Source organism: Procambarus clarkii, chromosome 84 (genome assembly GCF_040958095.1).
Source record: "Procambarus clarkii isolate CNS0578487 chromosome 84, FALCON_Pclarkii_2.0, whole genome shotgun sequence".
Lineage (NCBI taxonomy): Eukaryota > Metazoa > Arthropoda > Malacostraca > Decapoda > Cambaridae > Procambarus > Procambarus clarkii.
The window spans coordinates 5,233,867-5,259,861 of NC_091233.1; positions in this window are offsets into that span (position 1 = coordinate 5,233,867).

Below are 25,995 nucleotides of genomic sequence, written 5' to 3' on the forward strand. Positions count from 1 at the left end.
ATCATTTCCCCATCCTTGTTTCCTTTTTCTCGTTTCGCCCTTCACTCTCTTTTCCTAGGTGGCAGTTTGCTAAAGCGGACTGAAACCTATTTACCCTCAGTGCTGCTCTCTCTGACCTCTTCTTTCTGCCTATCCCTCGCGCTCTCCTCCTCTTTCATGACACTGTCTTCGACGCTGCCCTCCACTCTAGTCCTCGCTCTTCCTATCAGGGTCCACGGAAGTGCGTTCCCTGGTGGAATATGGACTGTGCTCGGGCTGTCCGCTGTAAGCGTGCAGCCTGGAAGAGGCACCGCCGTCGGCAGACGGCCGATTCTTTTCTTTTCTTTCGGAAAGCGAGTGCGGTGGCCCGTAGGGCCATCCGTATGGCTAAACGTGAATGTTGGGCATCTTATGTCTAAACAATTACGTCCGAGACTCCTCTGCCCCAGATCTGGAAGCATATCCGCAAGTTAGCGGGTACGTTCGTTCCCGATGTTTCACCGGTCCTTCACCTCCATGATACTCTTGTGGCGGAGCCGTTGCAGGTCGTTACCGAACTGGGTTCTCACTTTTCTTCTGTTAGCTCTGGTCTTCATCTTCCCCAATCTTTCCTTCTTCGTAAACCTGTCTTTGAGTCTCGTCCTTTAGATTTCTGCATTAGTCTTCAGCTTCCCTATAATGATCCCTTCTCTCTCTCTGAACTTCGTTCTGCCCTGGCCCTCTGCGGTTCTACGGCGGCGGGCTCCGATGGTATTCATTATGAGATGCTTCGCCATCTCCCTCCGTGCACGTCTCAGTATTTACTGAGTCTGTATAATCGGATCTGGGAGTCGTCGTCAGTCCCTGAGGACTGGCTCGATGCCGTTGTCCTCCCTGTTCGCAAACCAGGGTCTCTGGGTACTTCCCCTAAGGACTTTCGCCCTATTGCCCTCACAAGTTGTGTCTGCAAACTCTTTGAACGTATGGTTAACGTTCGTCTGATGTGGTTCCTGGAACACCATCACCTCCTCTCCCCTTCTCAATTTGGTTTCTGCAAGTGCCGCAGCACGACTGATGTCCTGGTGAACTTGGAGGTCTATATTCGTACTGCTTTTGCTGCGAAGACCTCCTTTGTTGCCGTCCTTTTTGACCTGGAAAAGGCTTACGACACCACTTGGCGATATCATATTCTATCTCAACTTCATTCTTTTGGCCTTCGTGGTCATCTCCCTCTCTTTCTCCGCAGCTTCCTCTCTCGTCGTTCCTTTCGGGTGCGCCTTGGTACCGCTCTCTCTCCCTCTTCTCAGCAATATGAAGGTGTGCCCCAGGGTAATCTTCTGAGCTCTACTCGTTTTCTGGTTGCCCTCAATGGTCTTCTTTCCTCTCTTTCTTCAGGTGTCTTCTCCGCTCTCTTTGTCGATGATCTTACCCTTTGTTGTCAGGGTGATGATTCGCCTCTCCTTCAGCGCCGGCTTCAACTTCCAATTGACGCCGTGTCGCCTTGGGCCACAGGTCATGGCTTCAAGTTCTCTACTTCTAAGACTTGTGCCATGACTTTTACGCGGAAACGGGTTGTTCTTCGTCCCTCTTTGTCACTTTATAGTCATCCCCTTGAATACAAAGATTCCGTGAAGCTTTTGGGGTTATTCCTTGACACTCGTTTGTCTTGGTCTCCCCATATCTCTTACCTCTGTGTAGAGTGCTCTAAGGCCCTTACCCCCCTTCGGGTCTTGTCCCATACTTCTTGGGGGCAGATAGGCGCACTCTCCTTGCTTTACATTCCTCTCTCGTCCTGTCTAAGCTCGATTATGGTTGCCCTGCTTACTTGTCTGCTTCTCCTTCTACTCTTCGCCATCTTGATGCTTTGCACCATACTGGGTTGCGCCTCAGTTCTGGTGCCTTTCGTTCGACTCCCGTCCTTAGCTAGTATGTTGACACTGGCTTCCTGTCCCTCCAGGACCGCCGTGATCGCTACTGTCTTCGCTATCTTGCGCGGTCCTTACAACATCCTTCCTCTCGCCTCGGTCGTGCTTTAACTTTTACTCCTCCTGCGGTTCCTGTTCCTCTTCGCCACTTCCCTCTTTCTGTCCGGTTATCTCGCTTACAGGATTCTCTTTCCGTTCGTATTTCTAATGTTTCTCCTCGTGTTGTTCCTTCTTTGCCCCATGGAGAGTTCCTCTTCCGCGGTTTTGTACATCCTTGACCCGTATCACTAAAGCTTTTACCCCTCCTACGGTTCTAAAACGCCTTTTCCTTGAGCACTTTTCTTCTCACTCCCGCTCCGTTTCTGTCTTCACCGATGGGTCTAAGTCTGCGGACGGTGTTGGCTACTCTGTTGTTTTTCCTGATCGCACTTATATGTGTCGCTTACCTTCGGAGACTAGCATCTTTACAGCGGAGCTTCATGCTATTCTCTATGCTCTTCGTCTCCTGCTTTCTCGTTGTCAGTCTTCCATTGTAGTTGTGGATGACTCGTAATGCCCTCATGGCTCTCGGGTCCTTTAATCCGGTTCATCCAGTAGTTGTCGAGATCCAGCATTGGCTGTTTCTTGTTCACAGTAAATTTACGTCGGTTGAGTTTTGTTGGGTTCCCAGCCATATTGGTGTGTCTTTAAATGAGCGTGCGGATGCTGCACGCTTATTTACCACACTGGGGTCTGAACCACACTGGGGTCTTAGTAAGCACCTACCATGAACCATACTGTGGTTCTAGTAAGCACCTGTCATGAACCACACTGGGGTCCTAGTAAGCACCTGCCATGAACCACACTGGGGACCTAGAGAGCACCTGCAATGAACCACACTTGGGTACTAGTGAGCACCTGTCATGAACCACTCTGGGGTGTTATTGAGCACCTGCCATGAACCACACTGGGGTCCTAGTGAGCACTTGCCATGAACCACACTCGGGGTCCTAGTGACCACCTGCTATGAACCATACTGGGGTCCTAGTGAGCACCTACCATGAACCCCACTGGTGGCTTAGTGATCACCTGCAATGAACAACACTGGGGGACTAGTGAGCACCTGCCATGAAGGACACTGGGGGCCTAGTGAGCACCTGCCATGAACTACACTATGGTTCTAGTGAGCACCTGCCATGAACCACATTGGGGGACTAGTGAGCACCTGCAATGAACCACACTGGAATCATAGTGAGCACCTGCCATGAACCATACTGCTGTTCTAGTGAGAACCTGCCATGAACCATACTGCTGTTCTAGTGAGAACCTGCCATGAACCATACTGGGGTCCTAGTGAGCACCTGTCATGAACCACACTGGGATCGCAGTGAGCACCTGCCATGAACCATACTGGGGTCCTAGTGAGCACCTGTCATGAACCACACTGGGATCGCAGTGAGCACCTGCCATAAACCATACATGGGTCCTAGTGAACACCTGCCATGAACCACACTGGGGTACTAGTGAGTGCCTGCCATGAACCACACTGGGATGGTAGTGAGCACCTGCCATGAACCACACTGGGGTACTAGTGAGCACTTACCATGAAATACACTGGAGTCCTAGTGAGCACCTGCCATGAACCACACTGGGGTCCTAGTGATCGCCTGTCATAAACCACACTGGGGTACAAGCGAGCACCAGCCATGAACCACACTGGGGTACTAGTGAGTGCCTGCCATGAACCACACTGGGATGGTAGTGAGCACCTGCCATGAACCACACTGGGGTCCTAGTGATCGCCTGCCATGAACCACACTGGGGTACAAGCGAGCACCAGCCATGAACCACACTGCAGTCCTAGTGATAACCTGCCATGAACCATACAAGGGTCCTAGTGAGCACTTGTCATGAACCACACTGGGGTCCTAGTGATCGCCTGCCATGAACCACACTGGGGTACAAGCGAGCACGAGCCATGAACCACACTGCAGTCCTAGTGATAACCTGCCATGAACCATGCAAGGGTCCTAGTGAGCACCTGCCATGAACCACACTGGGGTCCTAGTGAGCACCTGCCCTGAACCACACTGGGGACTAGTGAGCATCTGCAATGGACCACACTTGGGACCAGTGAACACCTGCCATGAACCACACTGGGGTCCTAGTAAGCACCTGTCATGAACCACAATTTGGTCCAAGTGAGCACCTACCATGAACCACACTGGGGTTCTAGTGAGTACTTGCCATGAACCACACTGGGGTCCTTTTGAGCACCTGCCATGAACCACTCTTTGGTCCTAGTGAGCACCTGCCATGAACCACACTCGGGTCCTAGTGAGCTCCTGCCATGAACCACAGTGGGGTACTAGCGAGCATCTGCATTGAACCACACTTGGGACCAGTGAACACCTGCCATGAACCACACTGGGGTCCTAGAAAGAACCTGTCATGAATCACATTGGGATACAAGTGAGCACCTTCCATGAACCACACTCGGGCACTAGTGAGCACTTTTCATGAACCACACTGGGGTCTTATTGAGCACCTGCCATGAACCACACTTGGGTTCCAGTGAGCACCTTCCATGAATCACATTGGGAAACAAGCGAGCACCTGTCATGAAGCACACTGGGGTCTTATTGAGCACCTGCCATGAACCACTCTGGGGTACTAGCGAGCACCTGCAATGAACCACACTGGGGTCCTAGTGAGCACCTGCAATGAATCACATTGGGATACAAGTGAGCACCTGCCTGAACCACAATGGGCCACTAGTGAGCACCTGTTATGAACCAAATTGCGGTTCTATTGACCACCTGCCATGAATTATACTGGGGTCCTAGTAAGCACCTGCAATGAACCACACTGGGGTCCTGGTGAGCAACTGGCATGAACCACACTGATGACCTAGTGAGCACCAGCCATGAACCATACTGAGGATATAGTGAGCACCTGCCATGAACCACTCTGGGGTCCTAGTGAGCACCTGCCATGAACCACACTGGGGTCCTAGTGAGCACCTTCTATGAATAAACACTGGGGTCATGGTGAGCACCCTCCATGATCCACACTTTTTCGCCCTGTCCCCCCTCCCCCTTCCTCCCATACCCTCCCTATCCCTCCTCCCCCCTCACTGCGTATCCTCCATGTCGCCCCTACCTCCTTAACCCACACCCTACCTGTCCCCCCCTTCCCTTAAACCCCCACCCCCTACCCCAAAATCCTCTGAGACCCTGCAAGCCACCTCACAGATCCTCTCACACACGGAACACCTTCCCACACCAGCAGAATGCCTGCCAAGAAAGGGACATGAAAATGAACAGAAGAAAGTGAGCTTCAAGGCGATGTACACTAACATAGATGGGATTTCAAATAAAACAAGTGAACTTGGAGAATGGGCACTAGAAGAAAACCCAGACATAATAGCACTCACAGAAACAAAGTTAACGAAAATCATAACAAACGCAGTGTTTCCACAGGGCTACTATGTGGTGAGGAAAGAGAGAGAAGGGAGAGGAGGAGGTGGTGTAGCTTTGTTACTAAAAGAAGGTTGGAGTTTCGAAGAGAAGGTAATTCAGAACTGTGAAGGTTTCAGTGACTACATATCAGGCACCATAGCAACTGGAGGACAGAAAATTATAATAGTAGTCATATATAACCCCCTACCTATTGACAGAAGACCCAGACAGGAATATGATAGAAACAACTTGGCCACCATCAATATAATAGAGAGAGCAGCTTCTGTGGCTAGCAGGAACGAATCCAGACTTCTAATCATGGAAGACTTCAACCAAGGGAAGATAGATTGGGGAAACAGAGACCCACACGGAGGCCCAGACACGTGGAGAGCTAAGCTGCTGGATGTGGCAACAAGAAACTTTCTAAGTCAACACGTCAAGGGACCGACAAGAATGAGAGGAGGGGATGAACCAGCCTTGCTTGATCTGATATTTACCCTAAATGAGTCGGATATAAGGGAAGTTAAGTTGGAAGCCCCCTTGGGAATGAGTGATCATAGTGTATTGAGCTTTGGGTACCTGGTTGAGCTGGGAATTATCACCCCCAAAAAAGAACTGGGAACCAAAGGGCTGGCGTACCGAAAGGGAAACTATGAGGAAATGAATATATTCCTATGGGATATACACTGGGACACAGAACTCGGAACCAAGTCCGTACAAGACATGATGGACTATGTCACCCAAAAATGTCAGGAGGCTGTAAGCAGGTTTGTCCCAGCCCGACAGGAAAAAACAGAGAAGCAAAGGAAGAATCCGTGGTTTAATAAGGAATGTATGAAAGCAAAGGAGCAGAACAAAAGGGCATGGAGGAACTTCCGTAATAACAGAACACCAGAAAGTAGAGAGAGATACCAGAGAACCAGGAACGAGTATGTCAGTGTGAGAAGAGCAGCTGAGAAAAGGTATGAAAATGATATAGCTAATAAAGCCAAGACCGAACCCAAGCTACTACACAGTCACATCAGGAGGAAGACAACAGTGAAGGAACAGGTGATGAAACTTAGGGTGGGCGAGGACAGGTACACAGAGAATGACAAAGAGGTGTGTGAAGAACTCAACAAAAGGTTCCAGGAGGTCTTTACAATAGAACAGGGAGATGTCGCGGCACTAGAAGAGGTGGTAGCAAACCAGGTGTCCTTCGATAGGCTCGAAATTACAAGAGATGAGGTCAAGAAGCACCTATTGGCGCTGGATGTGAGAAAAGCTGTTGGGCCGGATGGAATCTCGCCATGGGTATTGAAAGAGTGTGCAGGAGCACTTTGCCTACCACTCTCCATAGTGTATAGTAGGTCACTGGAAATGGGAGACCTACCAGAAATATGGAAGACTGCTAATGTAGTACCAATATACAAAAAGGGTGACAGACAAGAGGCACTGAACTACAGGCCAGTGTCCTTAACTTGTATACCATGCAAGGTGATGGAGAAGATTGTGAGAAAAAACCTAGTAACACATCTGGAGAGAAGAGACTTCGTGACAAACCATCAACATGGGTTCAGGGAGGGTAAATCTTGCCTTACAGGCTTGATAGAATTCTACGATCAGGTGACAAAGATTAAATAAGAAAGAGAAGGGTGGGCGGACTGCATTTTTTTGGACTGTCGGAAAGCCTTTGACACAGTACCCCATAAAAGGTTGATGCATAAGCTAGAGAAACAGGCAGGAGTAACTGGTAGGGCGCTCCAGTGGATAAGGGAGTACCTAAACAATAGGAAGCAGAGAGTTACAGTGAGGGGTGAGACCTCAGACTGGCGTGAAGTCACCAGTGGAGTCCCACAGGGCTCTGTACTTGGACCTATCCTGTTTCTGATATACGTAAATGATCTCCCAGAGGGTATAGACTCATTCCTCTCAATGTTTGCTGACGACGCCAAAATTATGAGAAGGATTAAGACAGAGGAGGACAGCTTGAGGCTTCAAGAAGACCTGGACAAGCTGCAGGAATGGTCGAACAAATGGCTGTTATAGTTTAATCCAAGCAAATGTAATGTAATGAAGATAGGGGTAGGAAGTAGGAGACCAGATACAAGGTATCACTTGGGAGATGAAATACTTCAATAGTCCGAGAGAGAGAAAGACCTGGAGGTTGATATCACGCCAGACCTGTCCCCTGATGCTCATATCAAGAGGATAACAGCAGCAGCATATGCCAGGTTGGCTAACATAAGAACTGCCTTTAGAAACTTGTGTAAGGAATCTTTCAGAACATTATATACCACATATGTCAGACCAATCCTGGAGTATGTGGCACCAGCATGGAGTCCATATCTAGTCAAGCATAAGACTAAAATGGAAAAGGTTCAAAGGTTTGCCACCAGACTAGTACCCGAGCTGAGAGGTATGAGCTACGAGGAGAGACTACGGGAATTAAACCTCACTTCGTTGGAAGACAGAAGAGTTAGGGGGGACATGATCACCACATTCAAGATCCTCAAGGGAATTGACAGGGTTGATAAAGACAGGCTGTTTAACACAAGGGGCACACGCACTAGGGGACACAGGTGGAAACTGAGTGCCCAAATGAGCCACAGAGATATTAGAAAGACCTTTTTTAGTGTCAGAGTGGTTGACAAATGGAATGCATTAGGAAGTGATGTGGTGGAGGCTGACTCCATACACAGTTTCAAGTGTAGATATGATAGAGCCCAATAGGCTCAGGAACCTGTACACCTGTTGATTGACAGTTGAGAGGCGGGACCAAAGAGCCAGAGCTCAACCCCCGCAAGCACAACTAGGTGAGTACAACTAGGTGAGTACACTGGGGTATTAGTGAGCACCTGCCATGAACTCTTCTGGGGTCCTAGTGAGCACTTCCCATGAACCACTCTGGGGTCGTAGTGAGTACCTAGCATGAACCACACTGGTATCCTAGTGAGCCCCTGCAATGAACCACTCTTGGGGTAATGGTAAGCACCTGCCATGAACCACACTGGGGGACTATGGAGCACCTGCCATGAACCAAACTGGGGGACTAGTGAGCACCTGCCATGAACTACACTTTGGTCCTAGTGAGCACCTGCCATGAATCACACTGGGGGACTAGTTGGCACCTGCCATGAACTATATTGGTGTCCTTGTGATCATCTTCCATGAACCACACTGGGTACTTGAGAACCTGCCATGAACCACACTGAAGTAGTAGTGAGTACCTGCCATGAACCACATTGCGGGACTAGTGAGCACCTGCTATGAACCACAATTTGGTCTTAGTAAGCTCCTGCCATAAACCACACTAGGGTCCTAGTGAGCACCTTCCATGAACCATTCTGGTGTCCTAGTGAGCACCTGCAATGAACCACACTGGTGGCCTAATGACCATCGGACATGAACCACAATGGGGACTAGTGAGCACCTGTCATGAACGCAGTGTGTAGCTAGCAGGGTGCAACATAGCATAGTCATATCGCTAGCGATAGTGCGAAGATTTGGCGAAGAAACTAAAGTGGAGCTAGTGGCATCACCGGTGCATGTAAGTGTGCTACCTGACCGGGTGGGAGACTTACCGTGGAACTACCTGATTGTGTCGTTGAGTGGTGACCGTGATCAGTGGTACAGTGAATTAGTGAACTGTCACATAACGATACAGTGACTGACTCCAGAGCTTTGTGTAGACAGAGAAGAACCGACCTCATCAATCTACCAGCACTTAGTGAATCACCTAGTGGGAGTCAACGACGGATAACCATCGTCATCATACATCGTCTTACTCATCTGGTTGTGTGAGCGGGAGGAGACTGGTATGTACCCCCTCTCTGGTCAATTAATCAGGTGTACAGATTGAGGTGAAATATTATCAAATTCTTGTTCAGGATATCATATATATTTAAAAATCTCACAGTGGCTCATTTAGGCAGAGGTTACGCATAAGGGATATCTTGACACATACAAGCACACCCGCCCACGTACGTATACACGCACACAAGTGTGCACATGCTAAAACAGACACATACACACACGTGAACACACACACACACACACACACCCACAATTGTTCAGTCAGGGGAAAAGGCAGTAACACCTGGGATCAGGACCTTACTATACCCCCCCCTCGTGACCCCACCATCTGACCTGACCTGACCTAGTCGCCATCTCCACCCCCCCCCCACCCCCAGTCCCCCGCATCGCCATTACACACACTCTTCCCCTCCCCACTCTCCTTCTCTCCCACTCCCTCTCTCCCACTCCCTCTCTCCCACTCCCACTATCTCTCTCCTGCTCTCTCTCTCTCTCTCTCTCTCTCTCTCTCTCTCTCTCTCTCTCTCTCTCTCTCTCTCTCTCTCTCTCTCTCTCTCTCTCTCTCTCTCTCTCTCTCGCTCTCTCTCTCTCTCTCTCTCTCTCTCTCTCTCTCTCTCTCTCTCTCTCTCTCTCTCTCTCTCTCTCTCTCTCTCTCTCTCTCTCTCTCTCGCTCTCTCTCTCTCTCTCTCTCTCTCTCTCTCTCTCTCTCTCTCTCTCTCTCTCTCTCTCTCTCTCTCTCTCTCTCTCTCTCTCTCTCTCTCGCTCTCTCTCTCTCTCTCTCTCTCTCTCTCTCTCTCTCTCTCTCTCTCTCTCTCTCTCTCTCTCTCTCTCTCTCTCTCTCTCTCTCTCTCTCTCTCTCTCTCTATCTTTCTTCCCCTTTCCCTCCTTCTCTTTCCTTCCCCCTCCCTCTGTGCCCACACACACACACACACACACCTACCCCCCCTCTCTCCCTCACCCGCTCTCTCCCTCACCCACTCTCTCCCTCTCCATCTCTCTCCCTCTCCTCTCTCTCCCTCTCTCCCTCTCCTCTCTCCCTCTCTCCCTCCCACCTCTTGCTTCATCTCCTCCCCCCCTCCCCTTCTACTTTCTTCTCACTTCAGTGGAAGGGTCGGATCCCCCCCACCCACCCATTTATCTCTCCCTTTATCACTCCCTTTCTCTCTCTCTCTTTCTCTCTCTCATCCTCTCTCTCTCTCTCTCTCCCTCCCCCATCCCAACAGGGTCAAGCATGGCAGTCAGAGCCACCAGGGGAACAGGAAAGAGCCAAGGTGACGAGATGAAGGAAATGTTCGCCCAGTTTCTGGAGGACATCAGGAGTGAGATGCAAGAAATGATGCAGGAAATGAAGAACGAAATAAGCAACCTGAAAAGTGAGCTGACAGCAGCAAAGGAGGAGATTAGAGCCCTCAAATGGTATCGAGGCTGAGAATCAGAAAACCACCCAGGGAGAAGGTGGTAATAGTTTTTTGGAGGAGAATGCCACAATAAAAGCAACATTTGCGGAAATACTAAAAAAAAATAACTCTGAAGTAATGACTGCAGTGATTGAGGTGACCATGAAAGCAGCTACCTCAGAGGAGGCGGCACGCTCCACTAGCCAACTGCTGGAAAGGAACAGATCAGTGGTTGCTGTGGGTATTAAAGAGCAGGAAGGATCTAATAGGACAGAGTGGAATGACAAGGACAAAGCAGCAGTGAATGAAGTACTAAAGGCACTAGACATGGAAGGGGCTGAGCATAAAATTGAGAAGGTTTTCATGCTAGGCTGGTACAACAAAGACCGAGACCGAATGATAAAGATAGTGTTTGCAAACGAGAACACAAAGGAGAAAATCCTATCAAGGAAGCGCTCCCTGAAAAACGTGGGAAAATTCAAAAATGTATTCCTCCAGAGAGACAAGACAAGGAAGGAGAGAGCCGTGGCGGCAGAAGCAAGGAAAAGGCGCAGGGCGAGAGGGGAAAACCAGGAAGTCACAGCTCCCAACACAACACCCCCAGAGGCGAGGGGGCAACCCACAACCAGCTACCCAGTAACACCAGAAGGGAGGACAACCCCGCCTCCCTCCTCTGCATAGAAAACCCCCCTACCCCAAACCCTCCCTGCCCCCACTCAAATGTTCAGCCAAATCTCCTTTCCCCCACACCCAATCCCCACCCTTCTACCCCTCCCCTCCTCCCGAGTCCTCCCTCCCCCCCTTTCCTTCCCGTCCTCCCTCCCCTTTCACCCCATACCCTCCCTGTCCCTCACCCTTCACTGGATCCCCCGCCCCTCATCCCAGTATCCTCTGAGACCCTGTTATCCACCTCACAGGTCCTCACACCCATGGAACAGCCTCCCCCACCAGCAGAACACTCACCAAGGACGCGATTTGAGAAGGGACAGAAGAAAGTGAGCCTCAAAGCGATGTACACTAACATAGATGGAATTACAAATAAAGCAAATGAGCTTGGAGAACTGGTACTAGAGGAAACCCCAGACATAATAGCCCTCACAGAAACAAAGATCACGAAAACGATGACAAATGCAGTGTTCCCACAGGACTATTATGTTATGAGGAAAGAGAGGGAAGGAAGAGGTGGGGGTGGTGTAGCTCTGCTGGTAAGAAAAGGCTGGGATTTTGAGGAGATGGATATTCAGGGCTGTGAAGGTTTCAGTGACTACATAGCAGGTACTGTAACAAATGGAGGGAAAAAAAATTATAGTCGTAGTCATATATAATTCACCACCAAATGACAGAAGACCTAGATAGGAATATGATAGAAACAACATGGCCACCATTAACATAATAGAAAGAGCAGCTTCTGTTGCTAGCAGGAATGGATCTGGACTACTAATTATGGGAGACTTCAACCATGGGAAGATAGATTGGAAGAACAGAGACCCGCATGGAGGACCAGAAACATGGAGAGCTAAGCTGCTGGACGTGGCAACAAGAAACTTTCTAAGCCAGCACATCAAAGAACCAACAAGAATGAGAGGAGAAGATGAACCAGCAATGCTTGATTTGATATTTACCCTAAATGAGTGGGATAAAAGGGAAGTTAAGATGGAAGCGCCCTTGGGAATGAGTGACCACAGTGTATTGAACTTTGAGTACCTGGTAGAGCTAGGACTTATCTCCCCCCAAAAAGAACTAGGAATCAAAAGGCTGGCATACCGAAAGGGGAATTATGAACAATGAGAAGTTTCCTAAGTGAAATACCTTGGGACACAGACCTCAGAGACAAGTCTGTCCAGGGTATGATGGACTATGTTACCCAAAAGTGTCAGGAGGCAGTAAACAGGTTCATCCCGGTCCAAAGGGAAAAATCCGAGAAGCAACAGAAGAATCCATGGTATAATAGGGCATGTATGGAAGCAAAGAAACTGAACAAAAGGCGTGGAGGAACTTCCGGAATAACAGAACACCAGAAAGCAGAGAGAGATACCAGAGAACCAGGAATGAGTACGTCAGGGTGAGAAGAGAAGCAGAGAAAAATTTTGAAAATGATATAGCAAACAAAGCCAAGACCGAACCAAAGCTACTCCACAGTCACATCAGAAGGAAAACAACAGTGAAGGAACAGGTATTGAAACTTCGAACAGGCGAGGACAGGTATACAGAGAATGACAGAGAGGTGTGTGAGGAACTCAACAAGAGGTTCCAGGAGGTCATCACAATAGAACAGGGAGAGGCCACTGTGCTAGGAGAAAGGGAGGTAAACCAGGCGGCCTTGGAAGAGTTCGAAATTACGAGAGAGGAGGTCAAGAGACAACTGCTGGATCTGGATGTTAGAAAGGCTGTTGGTCCAGATGGGATCTCACCATGGGTACTGAAAGAGTGTGCAGAGGCACTTTGCTTGCCACTCTTCATAGTGTATAGTAAGTCACTGGAGACGGGAGACCTACCAGAAATATGGAAGACGGCGAATGTGGTCCCAATATACAAAAAGGGCGACAGACAAGAGGCACTGAACTACAGGCCAGTGTCCTTGACTTGAATACCATGCAAGGTGATGGAGAAGATCATGAGAAAAAACCTGGTAACACATCTGGAGAAATGGGACTTCGTGACAAATCACCAACATGGGTTCAGGGAGGGTAAATCTTGCCTTACGGGCTTGATAGAATTCTACGATCAGGTAACACAGATTAAGCAAGAAAGAGAGGGCTGGGCGGACTGCATTTTCTTGGATTGTCGGAAAGCCTTTGACACAGTGCCGCATAAGAGGCTGGTACATAAGCTGGAGAGACAGGCAGGTGTAGCTGGTGAGGTGCTCCAGTGGATAACGGAGTATCTAAGCAATAGGAAGCAGAGAGTTACGGTGAGGGGTGAGACCTCCGATTGGCGTGAAGTCACCAGTGGAGTCCCACAGGGCTCTGTACTCGGTCCTATCTTGTTTCTGATATATGTAAATGATCTCCCGGAGGGTATCGATTCATTTCTCTCAATGTTTGCGGACGATGCTAAAATTATGAGAAGGATTAAAACAGAAGAGGACTGTTTGAGGCTTCAAGAAGACCTAGACAAGCTGAAGGAATGGTCGAACAAATGGATGTTAGAGTTTAACCCAACCAAATGTAATGTAATGAAGATAGGTGTAGGGAGCAGGAGGTCAGATACAAGGTATCATCTGGGAGAGGACATTCTTCAGGAGTCAGAGAGGGAAAAAGACTTGGGGGTTGATATCACGCCAGACCTGTCTTATGCAGCACATATCAAGCGGATAACATCAGCGGCATATGCCAGGCTGGCCAACATACGAACGGCATTCAGAAACTTGTGTAAAGAATCATTCAGAACTTTGTATACCACATATGTCAGGCCAATCCTGGAGTATGCAGCCCCAGCATGGAGTCCATATCTAGTCAAGGATAAGACTAAACTGGAAAAGGTTCAAAGGTTTGCCACCAGACTAGTACCCGAGCTGAGAGGTATGAGCTACGAGGAGAGACTACGGGAATTAAACCTCACTTCGCTGGAAGACAGAAGAGTTAGGGGGACATGATCACCACATTCAAGATTCTGAAGGGAATTGATAGGGTAGATAAAGACAGTCTATTTAACACAAGGGCAACACGCACAAGGGGACACAGGTGGAAACTGAGTGCCCAAATGAGCCACAGAGATATTAGAAAGAACTTTTTTAGTGTCAAAGTGGGTGACAAATGGAATGCATTAGGGGGTGATGTGGTGGAGGCTGACTCCATACACAGTTTCAAATGTAGATATGACAGAGCCTGATAGGCTCAGGAATCTGTACACCTGTTGATTGACGGTTGAGAGGCGGGACCAAAGAGCCAGAGCTCAACCCCACAAACACAACTAGGTGAGTACAACTAGGTGAGTACACTGGGGTCCTAGTATGTACCTGCCATGAGCCACACTGGGGTCCTAGTGAGCACCTGAATGAACCACACTGGGGTCCTAGTGAGCACCTGAGTGAACCACACTGGGGTCCTAGTGAGCACCTGACATGAACCACACTGGGGTCCTAGTGAGCACCTGAGTGAACCACACTGGGGTCCTAGTGAGCACCTGACATGAACCACACTGGGGTCCTAGTGAACACCTGAGTGAACCACACTGGGGTCCTAGTGAGCGCCTGAGTGAACCACACTGGGGTCCTAGTGAGCACCTGTCTTGAACCACACTGGGGTCCTAGTGAGCACCTGAGTGAACCACACTGGGGTCCTAGTAAGCACCTGAGTGAACCACACTGGGGTCCTAGTGAGCACCTGTCATGAACCACACTGGGGTCCTAGTGAGCACCTGAGTGAACCACACTGGGGTCCTAGTGAGCACCTGCCATGAACCACACTGGGGTCCTAGTGAGCACCTGAGTGAACCACACTGGGGTCCTAGTGAGCACCTGTCTTGAACCACACTGGGGTCCTAGTGAGCACCTGCCATGAACCACACTGGGGTCCTAGTGAGCACCTGACATGAACCACACTGGGGTCCTAGTGAGCACCTGACATGAACCACACTGGGTTCCTAGTGAGCACCTGACATGAACCACACTGGGGTCCTAGTGAGCACCTGACATGAACCACACTGGGGTCCTAGTGAGCACCTGACATGAACCACACTGGGGTCCTAGTGAGCACCTGACATGAATCATATTGGGTACCAGTGAGTACCTGTCATGAACCACACTGGGGTCCTAGTGAGCACCTGCCATGAACCACACTGGGGTCCTAGTGAGCACCTGCCATGAACCATACTGGGGGCCTAGTGAGCACCTGACATGAATCATATTGGGGTACTAGTGAGTACCTGTCATGAACCACACTAGGGTCCTAGTGAGCACCTGCCATGAACCATACTGGGGACCATATAAGCACCAGCCTTGAACAACACTGAGGTCATAGTGAGCACCTACTACGAACCATACTGTGGTCCTAGTAAGCACCTGCCATAAAGCACACTGGGGTCCTAGTAAGCACCTGCCATAAAGCACACTGGGGTCCATGTAAGCACCTGCCATGAACCACACTGGGGGCCCTAGTAAACACTTGCAATGAGCGATACTGGAGTCCTAGTTAGCACATGCCATGAACCACACTTGGGACCTAGAGAACACCTGAAATGAACCACACTAGTGTACTATTGAGCACCTGTCATGAACCACTCTGGGGTGTTATTGAGCACCTGCCATTAACCACACTGGGGTCCTAGTGAGCACCTGCCATGAACCACACTGGGAACCTAGTGAGCACCTACCATGAACATCACTGGTGGCTTAGTGATCACCTGTCATGAACCACTTATGGGTCCTCGTGAGCACCTGCCATGAACCACACTGGGGAACTAGTGAGCACCTGCCATGAACCACACTGGGGTACTAGAGAGCACCTGCCAAGTACCACACTGGGGTACTAGAGAGCACCTGCCATGTACCACACTGGGGTACTAGAGAGCACCTGTCATGTACCACACTGGGGTACTAGAGAGCACCTGCCATGTACCACACTGAGGGACTAGTGAGCACCTGCCATGAACCACACTGGTGTACTAGTGAGCACCTGCCATGAACCACACTGGGGTACTAGTGAGCACCTGCCATGAACCACACATGGGTCCTAGTGAACAATTGGTATGAACCATACTGGGGTCCTAGTGAGCACCTACCATGAACCACACTGGGGTCCTAGTGAGCACCTGTCTTGAACCACACTGGGGACTAGTGAGCACCTGTCATGAACCACACTGGGGTCCTAGTAAGCACCTTCCTTGAACATCACTAGGGGTAATAGTGAGCACCTGCCTTGAACCACACTGGGGACCTAGTGAACACCTGACATGGATCATATTGGGGGTTCTAGTGAGCACCTGCCATGAACCACACTGGGGTCCTAGAAAGCAACTGCCTTGAACACAACTGAAGACTAATGAGCACCTGTAATGAACCACACTGGGGTCCTAGTGAGCACCTACTATGAATCACACTGGTGTCCTAGTGAGCGCCTGCCATGAACCATACTTGGGACCATGTAAGCAGCAGCCTTGAACAACACTGGGGACCCAGTGAGCACCTGCCATAAACCACACTGGGATCCTTGTATGCACATGCCATGAACCACACTGGGGGCCCTAGTAAGCTCCTGCAATGAACCATACTGGAGTCCTAGTGAGCACCTGAAATGAACCATACTAGGGTACTAGTGAGCACCTTTCATGAACCACTCTGGGGTGTTATTGAGCACCTGCCATGAACCACACTGGGGTCCTAGTGAGCACCTGCTACGAACCACACTGGGGGACTAGCGAGCACCTGCCAAGAACTACACTGTGGTTCTAGTGAGCTTTTCCCATGAACCACTTTGGTGGACTAGTGAGCACCTTCCATGAACCATACTGCGGTTCTAGTGAGAACCTGCCATGAACCATACTGGGGTCCTAGTGAGCACCTGTCATGAACCACACTGGGGTCCTAGTGAACACCTGCCATGAACAACACTGGTGGACTAGTGAGCACCTGCCATGAACCAAACTGGGGTCCTATTGAGCATCTGCCATGAACCACACTGGGGTCCTAGAAAGCACCTGCCATGAACCATAATGGGGTCCAAGTAAGCACCTACTATGAACCTCACTGGGGTCCTAGTGAGCACCTGCGATGAACCACACTGGAGTCCTATTGAGCACCTGTCATGAACCATACTGGGGTCCTAGTGAGCACCTCCCATGAACCATACTTGGGTCCTAGTGAGCACCTGCCTTGACCGACACTGGGGGCCTAGTGAGCACCTGCAATGAACCACTCTGGGGTACTAGTAGGCACCTGTCTTGAACCACATGTGGGACCTAGTGAGCACCTGTCGTGAACCATACTGTGGTCTTCGTAAGCACCTGCCATGAACCTCACTTGGGTCCTAGTAAGCACCTGCCATGAACCACACTGGGGTCCTAGTAAACAAATGCCATGAACCACACAGGGAGTCCTAGTAAGCACCTGCAATGAACCACACTGGGGTACTAGTGAGCACCTGCCATGAAGCACACTGGGGTCCTAGTGAGCACCTGCCATGAACCACACTGGGGTCTTATTGAGCTCCTGCCATGAACGACACTGGGGTCCTAGTGAGCACCTGCCATGAACGACACTGGGGTCCTAGTGAGCTCCTGCCATGAACCACACTGGGGTCCTAGTGACCAGTCCTCTGCTGTTCTGGGTTTGAGAGTGGAAGGGCCACGCCATGCGAGCTCCGCGGAAAACAATATGTGTCTAGGGATATTTCAGTGATACAGGAACTAAACACAGTCAGATAACTTTTAAAGTGTGTCTCAACATATTAACCAATATATCATATTGATAATTACCATCCGACCGTTTGTGTTCAAGCAAAAATAAGTGAAATTCGTGTGTAGTGAAGGCTGCCCTCGTGGTGCCAGGAGGCCTTAGGCGATAGTTGCCAAGTCGTCAATAAATCACATCTCTCGCTATTGAAACATCAAGTAATCAGTGCCAATAGTACTAAGCTCTCTATGCAAAACCTGTGTCTGTTATAATAAAAATTTAGATAACATATTTTAATATCAAGTGAACAAATTATACACAAAATAATTCCGTCGTGTGTGTGTAAACAAGGGCCATTTGCAGGTAGGCCCATCCCAGTACCCTCTTGTGTGTGTATTCTTTCATATAGTGTAACGTACTCAGGTAACTAGTGCCCAGACACAGAAACTAGAAGCCTCCGCTGTAAGATAACTAGTGGGAAAATGCAAGTAATGCAATCTAACAAGTGAACAAAACAAATTAAGAGTGTGACACGTGGTAGCAACACTGGCCGTCTATACTGCCCCTCCGGGCCTTTCTCAAGTTGGTAAACACCCACGGTCAACCCCCCCACCGGTCAACACCCAACCTTGTAAAACCTGGTAAGACCATCACTACTGAACAGAAGTGTTCAAAAAATGTCTTTGATAAAAACGTGCATAGAATGCAACATGAAGGTAGATTACCAACAGAGCTTTCAATGCCAACTCTGTTCAGCAGCCATACACAAAAAATGTGCCAACATGACTAACAATTCAAGGAGAAATGGTCCCAGTGACCACTCTGTGTACTGGCTCTGCAAAAAGGATGATGTAACTTTTTTGAAGATGATGGAAATCCTGGATAAAACTCCCGCCGAAAACAGAGAATTACTAATTAATGCCTGCATAGCAGTTTCTAATGTCTTCAAACAAACTGTACATGACACCAAGGTACAACCAGCTGTGGCACAGAGCTCGGTGGCAGGGGCGCCTGAGCAGGGCGCGGAGTCGGGGATGCCTGAGCAGGGCGCGGAGTCGGGGATACCTGAGCAGGGGGCGGAGTCGGGGATGCCTGAGCAGGGCGTGGAGTCGGGGATGCCAGAGCAGGGCGCGGAGTCGGGGATGCATGAGCAGGGCGCGGAGTCGGGGATGCTTGAGCAGGGCGCGGAGTCTGGGACGCCTGAGCGGAGCGCGGAGTCGAGGACGCCTGAGCAGGGCGCGGAGTCGGGGACGCCTGAGCAGGGCGCGGAGTCGAGGACGCCTGAGCAGGGCGCGGAGTCGGGGACGCCTGAGCACGGCGCGGAGTCGGGGACGCCTGAGCAGGGCGCGGAGTCGGGGACGCCTGAGCACGGCGCGGAGTCGGGGACGCCTGAGCAGGGCGCGGAGTCGGGGACGCCGCAGCAGAGTGCGGTCCCTGGCAAAGGGAAACCAACAATACAAGGCCCCAAAATCTGTTGGTATTACAGATGGGCTACCTGTAAGCATGGGGAATCGGGAAGAACAAATGGAACATGTACATACGATCACCCTAGAAAGTGCAGAAACCTCCTCAATACAGGTAAATGTACCAAAAGCTGTGAATTCTTTCACCCAGAAATTTGCAAGAACTCTTTGGACAGGAAAGAGTGCTTAAATGCTGAATGTCCAGCTTTTCATATAAGAGGTACCAGGCGAATAAAACCGACAGACTACCACTATGAAAACAGCCACTACTCCATCGACCGGGATAATTTTTTAGCAAGAGGAGGAGGAGAAGAATGGCTAAAAATGACCAGACTCTACCACCAACTCGGTCAAATGCTAGAGAGGACGCAAACACAGTGGCCTCCTTACCAGAGCCTCAGATATTAACACCAAGTAAAGCATCCAGCACTTCCACTAACACGATAACATCATTTATATTTGCCAATATCCAGGGTATAAAAACACGCAAATCCAACAAAGTTAACTTTATAGATGGTCTCCTTCATGAGGCAAATGCAGTGTTTGCAGCCCTAACGAAAACTCACACAAAGGACTACCTTGATGGTGATATATGGATCTCAGAGAACAATCTCTTCAGATGTGATAGGAAACACCGACTTCAGGGTGGGGTCAGCCTCTACATCAAAGACACACTCATCTGTACTGAGCTGCTAAACACCTCAAATGATATGGTGGAAGTGCTGATAGTCAAAATAGAGATCCTAAATGTAGTTATTGTCCTTGTATATAAGTCACCGGAGGCAAACCCTCAGCAGTTTAAAGACCAACTAATGAAAATAGAACACTGCTTGGAAAACCTCACAAATCCAGCTCCGAACATCATCCTGCTTGGGGACTTCAACCTACGGCACCTGAAATGGAAGCACCTGGCTAATACAGTAATATCAGAAAGAATACCAGGAAGTAGCCTAAATGAACAGGCACATGCAAATGACCTGCTACGGATGTGCGACAGGTTTGCCTTAAACCAGCAAATAGTAGAACCAACTAGGAAGAAGAACACGCTGGACCTCATTTTCACTAATAATGATGAGTTGATCGGGAACATAATGATTACAAATACCTGTTGCTCAGATCACAACTTAATTGAAGTTCTGACAACCATGGGGAATGGACCTTCAAAACCAGTCCAGATTCCCGGTGGAGGAGATTTTAGCAAATTCAACTTCAATAATAAACAGATAAACTTAGAGCAAATAAACCAGGACTTCACAGAAATAAACTGGGAAGAACAGCTAGAAAATGCAAACCTGAACCAGTGCCTGGAAAAAATAAGCTCAGTAGCACTAGAAATATGTTCAAACCGCATACCCCTAAGAAAAAAGAGAAAGAGATGCAGATTGGAACGGGATAGTCGTTCCCTATATAGGCGAAGAAAACGAATCGCGGAACAACTTGAGAGTCGCACCCTATTTCAAGAACGGCGAAGAAGGTTAGGTAGAGAAATAGAAACAATTGAACTCAAGCTACAAGAATTATACAAAACCCAGGAGAGGCAAAGAGAGCAAAAGGCCATCAGCGAAATAGAGAGAAATCCGAAATATTTTTCCTCCTATGCAAAATCAAGATCAAAAACCACATCTAGTATCGGGCCCCTGCGAAAGGGAGATGGAACTTTCACTGATGACAACAAAGAAATGAGCGAGTTACTGAGGAAGCAGTACGACTCTGCTTTCAGCGAGCCATTAAATGCACTAAAGATTGATAACCCAAATGAATTTTTCATGGATATGATACCAACATCAAATCATATATCAGACGTCGCCCTATCCCCACTAGATTTTGAAGAAGCCATAAACAGTATGCCTATGCACTCTGCACCAGGCCCGGATTCTTGGAACTCCATATTCATCAAGAACTATAAAAAACCACTATCGCAGGCCCTTCACATTCTGTGGAGACAAAGCCTAGATACTGGCGTTATCCCTGACATACTAAAAACAGCAGAGATAGCACCACTCCATAAAGGAGGAAATAAGGCAGAGGCAAAAAATTACAGACCGGATGCACTAACATCGCACATCATAAAAAAATTTGAGAGAGTGCTAAGAAGTAAGATCACAAAATACATGGAATCACAGCATCTCCATAACCCAGGACAACATGGTTTCAGATCAGGGCGCTCTTGCCTGTCGCAGTTGCTGGACCACTATGATATGGCATTAGATGCTATGGAAGACAAACAAAACGCTGATGTAATTTACACAGATTTCGCAAAAGCTTTTGATAAATGTGACCATGGTGTTATTGCACATAAAATGCGTTCAAAAGGAATTACCGGGAAAATAGGCAGATGGATCTACAATTTCCTGACTAACAGAACCCAATGTGTAATAGTCAACAAAATAAAATCCAGCCCAACAACCGTGAAGAGCTCAGTCCCCCAGGGTACTGTGCTTGCTCCAGTACTTTTTCTCATCCTCATATCGGATATAGACAAGAACACAACCTATAGCACTGTATCATCCTTTGCAGATGACACTAATATTTTCATGAGAGTTGGCAACATAGAGGACACGGCAAACCTCCAATCAGATGTAGATCAGGTCTTTCTATGGGCTACAGAAAATAATATGGTGTTTAACGAGGATAAGTTCCAGCTCATGCTCTACGGAAAAATTGAAAATATAAAAACAGAAACCACGTACAAAACTCAGGCAAATCATAACATAGAACGAAAAGCCAATGTAAAGGATCTGGGTGTACTCATGTCGGAAGACCTTACCTTTAAAGAACACAATAAAGTAGCCGTCACAACTGCAAGAAAAAAGTTGGATAACAAGAACTTTTCATACTAGAGATGCTATACCGATGATGATACTTTTCAAAACGCTTGTGCTCTCTAGAGTGGAGTACTGCTGCACAATGACAGCCCCTTTCAAAGCTGGAGAAAAATCTGACCTTTGAAAAGCAGAGGTGCAACAGGAACTCTGAGAGAGAACTCTATCAACATCAGAGGCCTGAGACTTCAACACGCTTCCACTACACATAAGGGGCATAACTGGCAGACCACTCACAGTGTTCAAGAGAGAACTGGATAAGCACCTCCAAAGGATACCTGAACAACCAGGCTGTGACTCATACGTCAGGCTGCGAGCAGCCGCGTCTAACAGCCTGGTTGATCAGTCCAGCAACCAGGAGGCCTGGTCGACGACCGGGCCGCGGGGACACTAAGCCCCGGAAGCACCTCAAGGTAAGGTAACCAAGGTAACCACCTGCTATGAACCACACTGGGGTCCTAGTAAGCACCTACCATGAACCACACTGGGGTCCTAGTGAGCACCTGCCATGAACCACACTGGGGTCCAAGTAAGCACCTACCATGAACCACACTGGGGTCCTAGTGAGCACCTGCCATGAACCACACTGGGGTCCTAGTAAGCACCTACCATGAACCACACTGGGGTCCTAGTGAGCACCTGCCATGAATCACACTGGGGCCCTAGTGAGCACCTGCCATGAACCACACTGGGGTCCTAGTGAGCACCTGCCATGAACCACACTGGGGTACTAGTAAGCACCTGCCATGAACCACACTGAAGTCCTAGTGTGCATATGCCATGAACCATTCTGCGGTTCTAGTGACCACCTGCCATGAACCATACTGGGTTCCTATTGAGCACCTACCATGAATCACACTGGGGTCCTAGTGAGGACTTGTCATGAACCACACTAAAGTCCTAGTGACCACCTGCCATGAACCATACTAGGGTCCCAGTGAGCACCTGCCATGAAACATACTGGAGTTTTTGTGAGAACTTGCCATGAACCACACTGGGGTCCTAGTGAGCACCTGCGATGAACCACACTGGAGTCCTATTGAGCACTTCCTATGAACCACTCTGGTGTCTTAGTGAGCACCTGCCATGAACCACACTGGGGTCCTAGTGAGCACCTGCGATGAACCACACTGGAGTCCTATTGAGCACTTCCTATGAACCACTCTGGTGTCTCAGTGAGCACCTGCCATGAACCACACTGGGGTCCAAGTGAGCACCTGCGATGAACCACACTGGAGTCCTATTGAGCACTTCCTATGAACCACTCTGGTGTCTTAGTGAGCACCTGCCATGAACCACACTGGGGTCCTAGTGAGCACCTGCGATGAACCACACTGGAGTCCTATTGAGCACTTCCTATGAACCACACTTGTGTCTTAGTGATCACCTGCCATGAACAACACTGGTGCACTAGTGAGCACCTGCCATGAGCCACACTGGGGGACTAGTGAGCACCTGCCATGAACCACACTGGGGTCCTAGTGAGCACCTGCCATGAACCACACTGGGGTCCTAGTGAGCACCTGCCATGAACCACACTGGGGTCCTAGTGAGCACCTGCCATGAACCACAAAAGCACGAACCTTTTCAAGCACACGACGAAGTTGTAAAAATTTCAGAAGTATGCCATTGACTAGGCCCAGAACTAAGAGGCATGAGTTACGAGGACAGGCTGCGGGAAATGCACCTTACGACACAGGAAGACAATAGAACACTGGAAGAGAATGTTCACACTGGGGTACTAGTGAGCACCTTCCATGAACCAAACTGGGGTACTAGTGAGCACCTTCCATGAACCACACTGGGGTACTAGTGAGCACCTGCCATGTACCACACTGGGGTACTAGAGAGCATCTGCCATGTACCACACTGGGGTACTAGAGAGCACCTGCCATGTACCACACTGGGGTACTAGAGAGCACCTGCCATGTACCACACTGGGGTACTAGTGAGCACCTGCCATGTACCACACTGGGGTACTAGAGAGCATCTGCCATGTACCACACTGGGGTACTAGAGAGCACCTGCCATGTACCACACTGGGGTAATAGAGAGCACCTGCCATGTACCACACTGGGGTACTAGAGAGCACCTGCCATGTACCACACTGGGGTACTAGAGAGCACCTGCCATGTACCACACTTGGGTACTAGAGAGCACCTGCCATGTACCACACTGGGGTACTAGAGAGCACCTGCCATGTACCACACTGGGGTACTAGAGAGCACCTGCCATGTACCACACTGGGGTACTAGAGAGCACCTGCCATGTACCACACTGGGGTACTAGAGAGCACCTGCCATGTACCACACTGGGGTACTAGAGAGCACCTGCCAAGTACCACACTGGGGTACTAGAGAGCACCTGCCAAGTACCACACTGGGGTACTAGAGAGCACCTGCCAAGTACCACACTGGGGTACTAGAGAGCACCTGCCATGTACCACACTGGGGTACTAGTGAGCACCTGCCATGTACCACACTGGGGTACTAGAGAGCACCTGCCAAGTACCACACTGGGGTACTAGAGAGCACCTGCCATGTACCACACTGGGGTACTAGAGAGCACCTGCCATGTACCACACTGGGGTACTAGAGAGCACCTGCCATGTACCACACTGGGGTACTAGAGAGCACCTGCCAAGTACCACACTGGGGTACTAGAGAGCACCTGCCAAGTACCACACTGGGGTACTAGAGAGCACCTGCCATGTACCACACTGGGGTACTAGAGAGCACCTGCCATGTACCACACTGGGGTACTAGAGAGCACCTGCCATGTACCACACTGGGGTACTAGTGAGCACCTGCCATGTACCACACTGGGGTACTAGAGAGCACCTGCCATGTACCACACTGGGGTACTAGAGAGCACCTGCCATGTACCACACTGGGGTACTAGAGAGCACCTGCCAAGTACCACACTGGGGTACTAGAGAGCACCTGCCAAGTACCACACTGGGGTACTAGAGAGCACCTGCCATGTACCACACTGGGGTACTAGAGAGCACCTGCCAAGTACCACACTGGGGTACTAGAGAGCACCTGCCATGTACCACACTGGGGTACTAGAGAGCACCTGCCATGTACCACACTGGGGTACTAGAGAGCACCTGCCAAGTACCACACTGGGGTACTAGAGAGCACCTGCCATGTACCACACTGGGGTACTAGAGAGCCCCTGCCATGTACCACACTGGGGTACTAGAGAGCACCTGCCAAGTACCACACTGGGGTACTAGAGAGCACCTGCCATGTGCCACACTGGGGTACTAGAGAGCACCTGCCATGTACCACACTGGCGTACTAGAGAGCACCTGCCATGAACCACACTGGGGTACTAGAGAGCACCTGCCATGTACCACACTGGGGTACTAGAGAGCACCTGCCAAGTACCACCCTGGGGTACTAGAGAGCACCTGCCAAGTACCACACTGGGGTACTAGAGAGCACCTGCCAAGTACCACACTGGGGTACTAGAGAGCACCTGCCAAGTACCACACTGGGGTACTAGAGAGCACCTGCCAAGTACCACACTGGGGTAATAGAGAGGACCTGTCATGTACCACACTGTGGTACTAGAGAGCACCTGCCAAGTACCACACTGGGGTACTAGAGAGCACCTGCCAAGTACCACACTGGGGTACTAGAAAGCACCAGCCATGTACCACACTGGGGTACTAGAGAGCACCAGCCATGTACCACACTGGGTTACTAGAGAGCACCTGCCAAGTACCACACTGAGGTACTAGAGAGCACCTGCCAAGTACCACACTGGGGTACTAGAGAGCACCTGCCAAGTACCACACTGGGGTACTAGAGAGCACCTGCCATGTACCACACTGGGGTACTAGAGGGCACCAGCC